General features: G+C 38.4%; 1 protein-coding gene across 3 annotated transcripts in view; it reads right to left on the bottom strand.

Annotated features, from left to right (window-relative positions):
* The window catches only part of GPSM2 (G protein signaling modulator 2), a 62,953-nt gene extending 55,261 nt beyond the window's left edge, over positions 1-7,692 (bottom strand). For all 3 annotated transcript variants that reach the window (XM_060090206.1, XM_060090208.1, XM_060090209.1), the window contains exon 1: positions 7,512-7,692. The gene's annotated coding sequence lies outside the window, so the exon portion shown is untranslated. The remainder of the gene's footprint in view (positions 1-7,511) is intronic.
* Between the last annotated feature and the right edge of the window lie 4,713 nt (positions 7,693-12,405).

Below are 12,405 nucleotides of genomic sequence, written 5' to 3'. Positions count from 1 at the left end.
ACAAATATTAAATTATTTTTAATATTTAAAAATAATTAAGATAATAAAATGTAATGATAGGACCAGGAAATGGAATGGAAATTATAGGTTTGAAAGAATATTAAGAAGCTATCAAGTTTAACTTCCAACCTCCATTAAGACTTACAACTAATAATCTGCAAGAAACACATATGCCCTTAATAGCATCTCTCAGGTTTTAACAAACAATGCTCCAAAAGCCTCACTGCTAAAAAAAATTGTTAGCTCACAGCATCTTTTGGTCTGACCATAGATAAAGAGAAAGCAATAATTATTTTCCATATCCCAGAAACCGACAGAAGCATATAGAAAGATCAACTAGTAGAGAACTCTGATCACCTCATGTCTAACTACCTGATTAAGAGGTCAAAACAGGCAGACTCCCGTTATACACCTAGGTGGACTTCTAGATACTGTCCAAGGTATGCAATCAGAGGAAACAATAAATTCCAGCCCTGCTTTACTCTATTAGCAGTAAAGTATCTTCAAACTAGGTGACTGTGAAAAATAAGGGATAGACAGTTACAATTACAGTTGACCCTTGAATGGGTTTGAACTCCAAAGGTCCACTTAAACGGGGAATTTTTTCAATAAATAGATACTACAGTACTACACAATCCACATGGTTGAAACTGCAGATGCGGAACCACTGATATGGGGGGCCAACTGTAAAATTATTTGTGGATTTCCCACTGCCCAGGGGGTCAGCGCCCCTAACCTCCACATTGTTCAAGAGTCAACTCTATATCTTTTGTCCTTCTTTCAATTAATCTAAACTATCTACTCCTGACTGCAACTTAAATGCCAATAACTTTTGGTCTGATTCTTTCATTTAAGTGTCTCTATAAAGTAGTAACACCCATCAGATAATAAATATCTTACTTTTCTTGCCTCCAGGCTTGATAATCTAAATTCTTTAAACTCCTCTTATCCTAATAATTCCCTCTAAGGTACAATACTCAAATTCTCCAAATCTCTTCAGCTGTAATGTTTCAAATCAGATACAGGAGCTCTTTATAAATTGGAACTGGGATAAATACTGAGGAAGAATGAAGAACACATTTAAAATAAAGTTCTTTCACATTAGAATTCAGGGTACAGGTTAGAGTAACAAATACACATCATAGTACTAATGGGGGTAGCAAAGTAGGAGGCCAAAACATCCACTTATAAAATAAACTCAGGTAACTACCCTAGGTAAACTGGTTATTTTCTGTCAAATTATATATCAGTAAACAGACACTAATTTATTTGTAGATGGTCTAAATATGGCTTGTCACCTAATCCAAACATGTATTTCTAATTACATTTTATCTGGAAGCTACAGTGCAAACAAGGTGGCAGGTATAAGGAACGATACATGTAAAATCAGGAGTAGGAAGGTAAAAGCAGGAAGTTTACATAGAAGAATATGAAGTGTAAGAAAAAGCAAAGGGTGTAGTAAGCAAAGTCCAACATAGAGCTCAGAGTTTGATTTTAGTGTAGCAGGTGTTGAGGAGCCAATCAAAGGCAAGAAAAATTATTTTGACATTAGAATATATGACTGATGTGGGAAATTAGTGCCTAAAGCAAGGGAAGTCAGGATCAAGAACGACTGGGTACTTGATTAAGTAATCTAGCTAAGAGTACCTACAGAAAAATGAAAACAATGCCCACTGGCTAGGTGAGAGGCAAAGGTCAAGCAGTGACAGAGAGCTTACAAGACTTCCAATTTTGAGAACAGGTGGAACAGTAGCAATAGGCACAGTAACTGACAAATTGGATTGCAAGAGTGATACTTCTAGAAGAAAAAAGAAATGGACTATTTGTATCAAACTTGTACTTGGTAAAGTGCTAGGTTCACAAATAATAGCTGAAAGAAACAAAAAGATAACTTGAGAAAATTTGATATCAGATAAAATTTGATAAATGGGGAAGGATGGGGGAGGGGGGAAGTAGAATGAGTGACTAATATTTCTTAATTTTGCACATCTTTAAAACTAAAAAAATTTAAAGTATCCATGAGATTCAAATGTTAAAAACTGTGATGAGTCAGTGGCAAAATTAAGGAGAAATTGCAATGGGAGAAAAAATAAATAAAGCAATGCATAAAAGGTCTGATTCTTTACTCAACATACTAAATCTCTAAACCAATAATATAATCAAACTGTCACATAATACTGTGAACTCAAGATTATAGGCATGTGTGTATCTATATCTATCTATAGTGTTGGACATAGTTTTAGTGTTAACTGATAATTGTATATATCAAACATAAATTACTTTACACAATCTGAAATTAATAAAATAAACAATCATGGTACATAGTAAAGCAGATGATTCTATTCTCTGTCATTCTGGAGAAATGAGAATTTGCCACAGACTATGCTATAAAAACTGTATCAGTAAAGTTTTCCTTTAGCAAATATATAATCCTAAAGTATGTGCTCCAATTAAGGTTACATCTCAATTTATTGCTAACCTTTAAGTCTGCAACAGTAAATATAGTCTGTAAGATGTTAGGCCAAGTTAGGTTAAAAAACAAGTGTAACTAACAGTGTAACTGTTAAATAAATACATATTTCATTATAAAAACTTTCTAATAAACTGTGACTACTGATCAGCTAAATAAATAGAATAAATTCGATGAATAGATTAGAATAATGATTCTAGATTCCAAGTAAATCTATATCTTAAAGGCACATCACCAGTCAGAAGGGTTCCCATGTATATTTGAAATTAATCCTCATGGGTCATTCTGAAAAACAGCAAATACATGCAAAGTAAAAGCACTATTGATTTTAAACTCTCATATTTATTCTTGGCAGATTAGAAAACAAGAAATTCAGGTCTAGAGCTGTGGACATTAAAAAAGTAAAACAATGAATGCAACTATTTCAAAGTTGTATAATCCAAAAATAATTTTAGTAATATAAAATAAGAATTCATTTTTTTCCAAGGTTTACACCTAAAAGCTCACCATTCTAAACAACTATATATAAACTTCCTTTTTTGGTGAAGAGCATTTATATTTTTATCAATCACATAAAGCTAAAAGGACTTCAAAGAATATGTTCTCTGGATAACCAAAACACTAATAAACACCGTATATGAAATTTCAAATTAGATAAATACTAAAACAAAATGTAACCTAGAAGAAAGAGATTTGAATATTTCAAGACTTCATCTTAGCATTGTTGTTTAACGGTGAAAAAGGACCAAGTGTATGAGTCTACTTATGAGATAGGCTGAAAGTTTGTAGTTCAACAGTAGTTTCCAACCATCTCTACAAGAAGCACTACAAATATAATCATTACTGCACAGGCAGCCTCTTAGTGTCTTAAGGTTTGGCGGCCCATGATAAATCAGAAAGAAGTAGAATACTGAATATTTTCCTGGGGGAAGGGGATGATAAACTAGAAAGGGGATCTATTTTTAGATTAACATGGAGCCAATGTGAATTATGCCAGTGACTACGCTAATCATTAAAACTGCTGTTCTGAAATCACAGTCCTTAGTGATTACAATAATTTAATAGAGGATTAAACAGTTGCTTAAAATTTTCAAGAACAAAAAGGAAGATTCTTTTATGCAACAGCTCTAATCTTGGTTACCTTTCTTCCCTGCAAAGCAGTTAATGAATCAAAAATCCTATTTCAACAAGATTACTTATTTACATTTAAGAATATAAGTATGGGGGCTTCCCTGGTGGCGCAGTGGTTGAGAGTCCGCCTGCCGATGCAGGGGACACGGGTTCGTGCCCCTATCCCGGAAGATCCCACATGCCGCGGAGCGGCTGGGCCCGTGAGCCATGGCCGCTGAGCCTGCGCGTCCGGAGCCTGTGCTCCTCAACGGGAGAGGCCACAACAGTGAGAGGCCCACGTACCGAAAAAAAAAAAAAAAAAAAAAAAAAAAAAAGAATATAAGTATGTCCAACTAAAGGAGAAAAGTCTTATATATGTTCATTAGAATAAAATTAGTATTTTTCTCCCTCTTACTTGGTTTTATTTTTCCTCAAACTGAAGCCCAGAGTCTAAAATTAATGTTAATTTTCCCTCCTATAAAACAATTTAAAATATATTGTTCTTTTAATCCATTAGTAAAATTAATAACCTTTTGGAAGAGTTTCAACTAGACACATAAATGATTTTTAGTTCATTACTGTAAACACATAAAATTGGATACATAGCAGTATTTTAATATCAAGGTTATAGAAGACACAATGATAATTTTTTAAAAAATTCAATCAACCCCAATTATATTTTCAGTACATTCCAAATGACTACTCAGGTTACAAGGCCAGGTGATCACAAGAAAATGTCTGCAATCCAAAAACACTGATGATTCACACTAAGCCTAATTTCTTAAAAAAAAAAGACAAAAACCAAACCTAAATATATACATTAATCTTTGCCCTTTCCAATCTGTAATCTTTTGTTAATAAATAAATTATCGGACAAACATGATGCAATTAACAGGAGCTCAAAGAAGTAAATGCAAAATAAACATCATCTTATGAGGACATTACTATGTCAGAAAAAAAAAAAGAAATACTTATTAGTAAACAATGGGGAGAACACTACTTTGAGGAAAACTCATCACCAAGTCACCAGAAAATATGACCAAAAGCCCTTTATTACTACCAATGATGGTCAGTCATCAGCTTAAATCAATTAATATATGTATGAAGAACTAAATAGTGAAGGAGAAAAGAAGTGGTCCCTTTTCCTGAGCATTGTTCTTGAGTTAGTAAATGACAATAAATCAGTTCTCTTAACAGAAGAACTATGAAATGGCAAAATTGGCTTCAAACACATTTTAAAGGACAAATAAATCCCAAATGCAAAATGATTATAAATGCCTAAAAAGAATCCCTGGAGAGTTTGAATTCAGAATTCTTCATAGGAAAATATAACTGTTTTCTCCTTCTGAAAGTTATCACAATTAAGTGTAAAAATGTTTCTGTTCAATTCAGTGACGTTATGAGATGATATAGGAAGAATAATTCTAAGTAAAAAGGACTAGGGAAAGCTCTTTGAAAGCAAGGAAATCGGTATTGCACCTTGAAGGATGGGTAAATCTTATTAGGCAAATCCAGAAAAGGCGTTCCAGTCATGGGGAATGCTCAAGCAAAAGTAAGGAGGTGGGATCGCAGATAAAGTGTGCCAGGATGAGTACACTGGGTTAGCAGTAGTAAAAGAGAAGTCTAAGAAGGTACTAAATTGTGAGGGACACTGAATATGTATGTGGCTGAAGGAGTATTTGTCCTTGTATTTATATGATGAGAAACCTTGTAATTTTTTCAACAAAGGAATAGCAAAGCTGGATCTGTTTTAGGAAGATAAACTGGCAGCAACAGATAGAGCAGGACAGAAGGAAGTTACTGCAAAAACTCCAGAAACTATTATTGAAAAGGAAGCTTTCTCTCCGCTATCTCACAACACCAAGCAAATTGCTTTGCACATAATCGATGTCCAACAAATTTTTTTGATTTCTTGCCTGGGAAGAAGATAAGAACTATGAAGCAGCAAAGAATCCTATGGTAGTGAGAAAACCGGACTTTAATACATTTCTGCTCCAAAGTAAAGAGTATGTTCATAGTCACGTAAATAACTCAGGAAAGTCTTACTCTTATATTTTTACTGTTTTTATAAAGATGATTAAAAGGACACTGAAAATGTTATGTGACTTATAAAGCACTGAAAGGAAAATAGCTGTCCTAAAAGAAGGGTTGAAATATTTCGGCACAGTTCACAGCAAAACAGAGCACACACAGGCATCTTAAAAGTAGAATTATGTCTCTACAAATGGAATCCAGAGACCTGGAGGAGATTTAAACAAACACAGAAGCAATACAGCATGTGCTTTGGGACCAGGCCATGGTTTGAATCTCAGCACGGTGACTTATTAGTTATAGGATCTTGAGCTAGTTAAACTTTCAGTGTTGGTTTGGCGTAATGATACTTATCCAACATGTGTCATGATGATTAGAGATATGATTTATAAAAAGCACCTCAGTGCCTGGCTCTGGTACTTAAAAGTACTCAACAGAGTAGTAATACTGATAATTGCCATTGTTATTATAAAAAACAACGTCTATTAGAATAGATTTAGAACACTAGTCTAAATCTATGTCAGGTTTTCAATTTTAAAATTCCAGAGAATTACAGAATTTTTATCTTTTAGGTAAATCTTAGAAACATTTTATGCTTAAGAACAAGGCCATTTAAAAAACTACTATAACCTATCTTTGTTTTAATTAGCCTAGTACCAAGTCTGAGATTTATATTAAAATATAATATTTGTAACACTGCATGTCTGATTTAATAACAGAAGGAAATACAACTAAACAGCTTATCTAGCCAAAGAGGATTTGGAGGGAATGCCTCTAAAACAATAACACACAACTTTTTACTCTGTAACTGCTCCACTCCTCATATTATAAATAATATCTTGAGAAAGAGCTTGCAAGGAGGAATCCATGGTAGGGTGTAAAGAAGAGTAGGTATGAGGCTGTTCCTCCTCCCGAGTCCCCACCTACACACACACACACACACAGGTCAACCAACAGCGATCTGCCCCTTTTTAATGCTTCTTACTGACTTCTAAACGATCAACCAAAGCTGCTTCTTGAATAATGACAAGCCAAGCAAAAGTGGTATTTATCAGAGGTGATCACACTGGTGATTATCAAGCCAGAAATCTTCCGTGCACCCTTCTAAAGTGGCAGCTTGAAAATTCAGCTTCCCACACACGCCACCAGCGACTCCAATACAAGCCGACTGAAAGGAAAGCCAAGAATCTACTTCGTTCAACTCCACGGGAGGGTTAAATTATGCATTAAGGCAAATAGAATTTCCATCCTTACTCCTTTTCTTTAAGAGTTCAAATGATACCAGGTAAAATGAGCTAACTGGTTACCATCAATACAAGGAAATTATAGGTTCTCCACTTTTTAGTATTCGAAGATATTCTATAGATTTTCAGGAAAGCGCTTTCTTGACATTCTCTGCTTACTAAAACTTCTTGCAGCAACTATCAATTTCTACGGTAAGTCGACAGGTTGGTTTCCCCAAAGTCCATGTATGTCAATGTGGTAAACGCAGGTGTCTGAAAAAGCCTGCCCGCTTTAGACACCAAACTCACGACTACAAGAGAACGCGACCCGCCTTGGATTTAATTCCACAGGGTTTCGGGTTTTTAATGTTTGTTACACTCCGAATACGTAAGAAGTCGTTGTATCCTACTGTACTTTTAATTTTTTTAAAAAACTAGGGAATGAAGCTCTTAGAATGTACTCTTCTTATTAAATCTCCAACCTGAAAACACCCGACTGCTCGACCTGGAGAGGGCTGCTGCTCACCCCGAGCTTCAGGTTTCTCGACGCCCGCCCCCGCGACCACCCCGGCCCCCTCCCGCCCCGAACAAAGGAGCCCGCCCCCCCCCCCCACACACACGCCCCCTCCCTGTCACCTCCCTCCGCGGGGTGCCCACAAACTCCCCTCCGAACTCACCTCGCGGGGGCCGGCGAGTCTGGGAAGCGCGGCGCACACGGCGAAGCTGCGGCAGGGGCCACCCGGGCTACGGGCGGGTGGCCGCGGCCCTTCCCCCGGCGGGTCCTCAGGCAGAGGCACCGCGGAAAGCCGGCGCGCAACCCCCCTACCCCGCCCCCACAGGTCACGTGGGTCAGAACTCTGGGCTCTCCTCGCCTCCCGGCCAGTCGACCGCCACACAAGGGTCCCGCAGCGCCGCCCGCCCGCTGCCGTGCCCCTCCTCTGCGCCTGCGCCCCACAGCTCCTGGCGCTCCCATTCAAACCGACAACGCCCCGCGTCTTTCGGACACGCCAATGGCCAGCGCGGGAGGCGAGGCGGGGCGGGGCCATCGGCGCTCTGCCTCCGCCGTCTAGGGTGGGCTGGGGACTGCGTGTCGGCCTGAGGAGGACCTTAGGGTTCTTAGTCCCTCCGCTGCCCCGGCGTCTGCCCTCAACCACCAAGTTGAAGTTGCTTTCCTGCCGTCCTGTTTCTTCTTCAGACGCTGAAGGGTGGGCGATAAATATCGTCCAGAAAGCGTCCTTCAGACGGGGTCTGGCGCAGAGCATTTTAAAAGATGGGAAGCCCAAGCAAGTGCCGCCTGTCCTGAAGGCTTGGTTCCGGCCCGGAGAATGAGTCCCCCAGCGGCATTTGTGGGATGTTTAAGAAAAAGAGGGCTCTATGAAAGGAACAGAGGGACCCGTGTGAAAGTCTGAACAAGGCAGCCTCAGTTCTTGAGGCTGTGTCACAATTCCAGCGTTCCCAGCTGTTAAAAAAGCAAACTTGTGTTGACTTCAGAATCGCTGGTTCCCGGGAAAGTTGGGTGGCAGCTTTGCTCAGTTTCAAGCAACTACATTCCAAAGACACTAGGAAGGCTAAGTTTTATTTCCATTCCCTTCCTCTTCACGTCAAGTTAACTGAAAAATAGGTCTGTTTGTGCTTTACAAAAATACTAAGACTATAATCTCTCTCGGCTAATCTGATGAATTTAATCGGATTATTTCTCAAATAGATATTTCTCCACTGAAATGAAATTTAAAGGTTTTTACAGGCTTAAGGCTGTGTTAAGAAAACTCCACTTTCAGTATCTCTGAGAACGTGTTAATGGCAAAGGGGTTAAAATAACAGCTTTGGCATCAAACTAGACCCGGATTTGAGTTCCATCTCTGCCACTTACTGTTTGATTGACCTTGAACGAGTTATCCTTATCTTCTTTAGCCTCAGTTTCCTCAACTGTAAAGCACAAATAGTAAATCCTCTTTTAATAAAGGTGGTTGTGATGCTTAAGTGAGGTAAGTTTTGGTAAGTGGTTAACATCGTGCCTGACTGCTCAATAAATGGTACCTGTTATCATTATTATCAACAACTACCCTTAATATCAGGTGCTTAGAAGCAACAACTGAATTAGCTGGCTGTACTATTTCAGAGATAGGTATTATAATCTCTTCTTACTCATAAATTCTTTTTGGGGTGTTGATATGAAAGCCACAAAGGAAGTACAATATGTCACAGTCATCATGTCAGAAATGAATCATTATTTCCCCCTTGCAAATCTTCTCTTACACATATGACTTTCTATCACTCATATTAGTTATCTCCATATTACTCAAGTTGAGTTATCTTTTAAAAGGTATAAATCAGATGTCCTACTCCTACTTGAAAACCTTTTAGTGACTTCTCATTTGATTTAAAATAAAATCTAAATTTCCTGCCATGATCGGCAAAACCCTAAACCATCTTTCCCTGCCCACATCTCCACTCTCCTGCATTTCTCCCTCCTGCTAGCTCACTTCCCTCCAAGGACACAGGACATTCCTCAGACACTAGAATAGACTAAGCCTCAGGGTTCTCTCAGGGCCTTCTCCCTGGCAGTTCCCTCTGTGAGTTTTTTACCCCAGCCTCTTTAAATGCCTGGCTGCTTTTCAGTCCTCAGCTTTCAGCTTATTCATCACAGTATTCAGCAAGTATTTATTCTGTTTTTGCTATGTGTCAGGAACTGTTCTAGGTGCCCAAATGTAGTAACAAGCAAGAAAGAACACAGCCCTGCCCTCCTGGAATTCAATTAAAATAAATAACAAGAAAGATATCAGGCTGTGATAGGGAACATGCAGAGAATTCAAAGTAGGGGGGTGTGAGAGTGACTGAAGGACTGCTTTACATTGAGGGTCAAGGTGAGAGAGGCCACTCTGAGAGGACAGTATTCAAACTGAAATTTTAATTATCAGAAGGAGCCAACTTTCCAGCAAAGCTCAGGGAAGAGCACATTAGACAAAGGGAACAGCTAACGCAAGGACTAAAGCTAATGCCTGTGAGGACAAGCTTCGTGGGTTTGAGAAACTGGAAAGAGGCCACTGTGGCTTAAGTGCAGTGAGGGAGAGGAGAGCGTACAGCTCGTGTAGGCCTTTGTAAAACAGGGGAATGCGTTTGGGCTTTATTGTTATAGAAGCCAGTGGGAGATTTTAAACATGGAAATAAGTTTATCTGTTTATATTTTTTTAAAAAGCTCTGTGAAATAAATCCAGAATTTGAGACATTCTATTAGCCAACTAGCCCAGACTCTTCATAAACATCATTGTCAGGAAAAACAAACCAAAAAAAGCTATGTGAATCCTGATGGAGTTCTAAATGAGAGAGAGACAGGGGAAAGAGAAGAGAGAAAGAGAGATAGAGAGAAGAAGGGAGAGACTATAAAAGACATTTAAGAAACAATTGGGGAAATTTGAATATAGACTGTATATTAGATGATATTATGGAATTACTGTTATTTTTCTCAGATATGGAATTATGGCTATATAGGAGAATTTATTTTTAGAAGATGCAAGCTGAAATATTTAAGGGTAAAGAGCTATGACTTCTGCAACTTATATTCAAATGGCTCAGCAAAAGACAGAGAGAAATACAAACCAAATATCAACAATTGGATCTCGGTGAGGATGTATGGGGATATATATATATACTATTCTACTATTCTTGTACTCTACTGTTCATGTATTATTATTTTACCTTTTCTAGAAATTTGGAATTTTTCAGAATAAAAAGTAGGGAAGAAAATCACTCTGTAGACTTCCATTTCTGACAGTAATGAAATAGATACCTTGTCCAACTCAGACTGAAAGCAACTTAAAATGCTTTTAAATATTAAAAAATAAATACAAAATTTATCAATGAGCTAGCATGAAAGTAAGGATTGATTACTCAGAAGCTAAGAACTAGTAAAAGAGATAAGTAGAACCCTGAAGTCAAGCTTTGTCTTGGCTAAATCAGATAAATTTGAGTTTTAGCTGTCATGGTCTCATGAGTCATGGAAAGAAGAGACAAAGGCCAGGTTCCTGCCAGGGTGAGGAATCTCATCAGACACTCCACACATAAAGCCAGGATCCCCCAAAAGGCCTCTTCAGCCTCTTTCCAGAAGACTACAAAAGGAAATTGCCTATAATCAGCCTTAACATAGGATGGAGGGGGAAATATCTCCTCTGAGATTTTTTTTTTTAACCAAAGGCAATAATCTTCTCTACCTGAGTTGTCTGAAAAACTCAAGCACATAATTTACCTTAAAGTGGTTTCAGGTTGGTGATGCCCCCAGGCAGCTGGCAAAGGTAAACCAGGTCACATTTAGAGAAATCCAAATGCTATAGGCTGAATGTTTGTTTCCCTCCCCCAAATTCATATGTTTAAACCTAATCCCCAGTGTGATGGTATCTGGAGATAAGGGCTTTGGGTGGTGATTAGGTCATAAGAGTGGAGCCCTCATGAATGAGATTAGTGCCTTTATAAAGGAGACCCCAGAGAGCAACTTCACCCCTTCCACCATGTGAGAACACAGTGAGATGATAGCCCTCTATGAACCAGAAAAGGCACCCTCACCATACACTGAATCTGCCAGCACCTTGATGTTGGGTTTCCAGGCTTCAGAACTGTGAGGAATAGATGTTTTAAGCAATGGTATTTTACTTTATGGTATTTTGTCAACCCAAGTTGATTATGACACCAACTTAAGCCAGACCCCAAACATTTCCACAGAAAAACTTCCAAGAAATGTGAACTCTCAATCAAATCAGAAATCATACAAAGAGACAAGGCATCTTGTACAAGAATTAGCAGGAAAAAAAAAAAAAAAACCCAAACAAAAAAACAGATAAGAGAATCAAACACATAAAGACTTTAAAACTGGAATAGATCACAGTCATAGATTATAAATAGTCATAGACTATAAATAAGTATGTTTAATATAAAAGAAATAAAAGACTGAAAATATAAATAATGAAGTTCTGCAAAAAATGAATGGGCAGGTTTAAAAACAATCTAGACTTTTAAAAAAATCCATAATAATTAGAATTTAAAATTCAGTGGGTAGGTTTACCAGTAGATTAGACATTCTGAAGAGAGAATGAACAAATTGGAAGATAGAACTGAACTAACTTTTTTTATATAAAAGAGAATCAGAGGATAGACTGAGAAGATCTAACGTGTCTGATTGAAATTCTAAGATGAGAAGAGAAATAGACAACACTTTCAGCAGGATTTTTAAAAAGAAGAAAAGAAAAAAATTTACACCCAGACATGAGATAATGAAAATGCAAAGCCCTGAAAACAAAGTAAAACCAGCGAGAGAGGGCTCCCCTGGTGGTGCAGTGGTTAAGAATCCGCCTGCCAATGCAGGGGACACAGGTTCCAGCCCTGGTCTGGGAAGATCCCACATACCGAGGAGCAACTAAGCCTGTGCGCCACAACTACTGAAGCCCGCGCACCTAGACCCCCTGCTCCGCCACAGAGAAGCCACCGCGGTGAGAAGCCCGGGCACCGCAAGGAAGAGTAGCTGCCGCTCGCCACAACCAGGGAAAGCCGGCACTCAGCAGCAGACCCAACGCAGACAAAAAA

This window comes from Mesoplodon densirostris, chromosome 2 (genome assembly GCF_025265405.1).
Source record: "Mesoplodon densirostris isolate mMesDen1 chromosome 2, mMesDen1 primary haplotype, whole genome shotgun sequence".
NCBI classification, from domain to species: Eukaryota; Metazoa; Chordata; class Mammalia; order Artiodactyla; family Ziphiidae; genus Mesoplodon; species Mesoplodon densirostris.
Note: the sequence above shows the minus strand (reverse complement) of the source record. Positions and strands in the feature narration are given on the sequence as shown.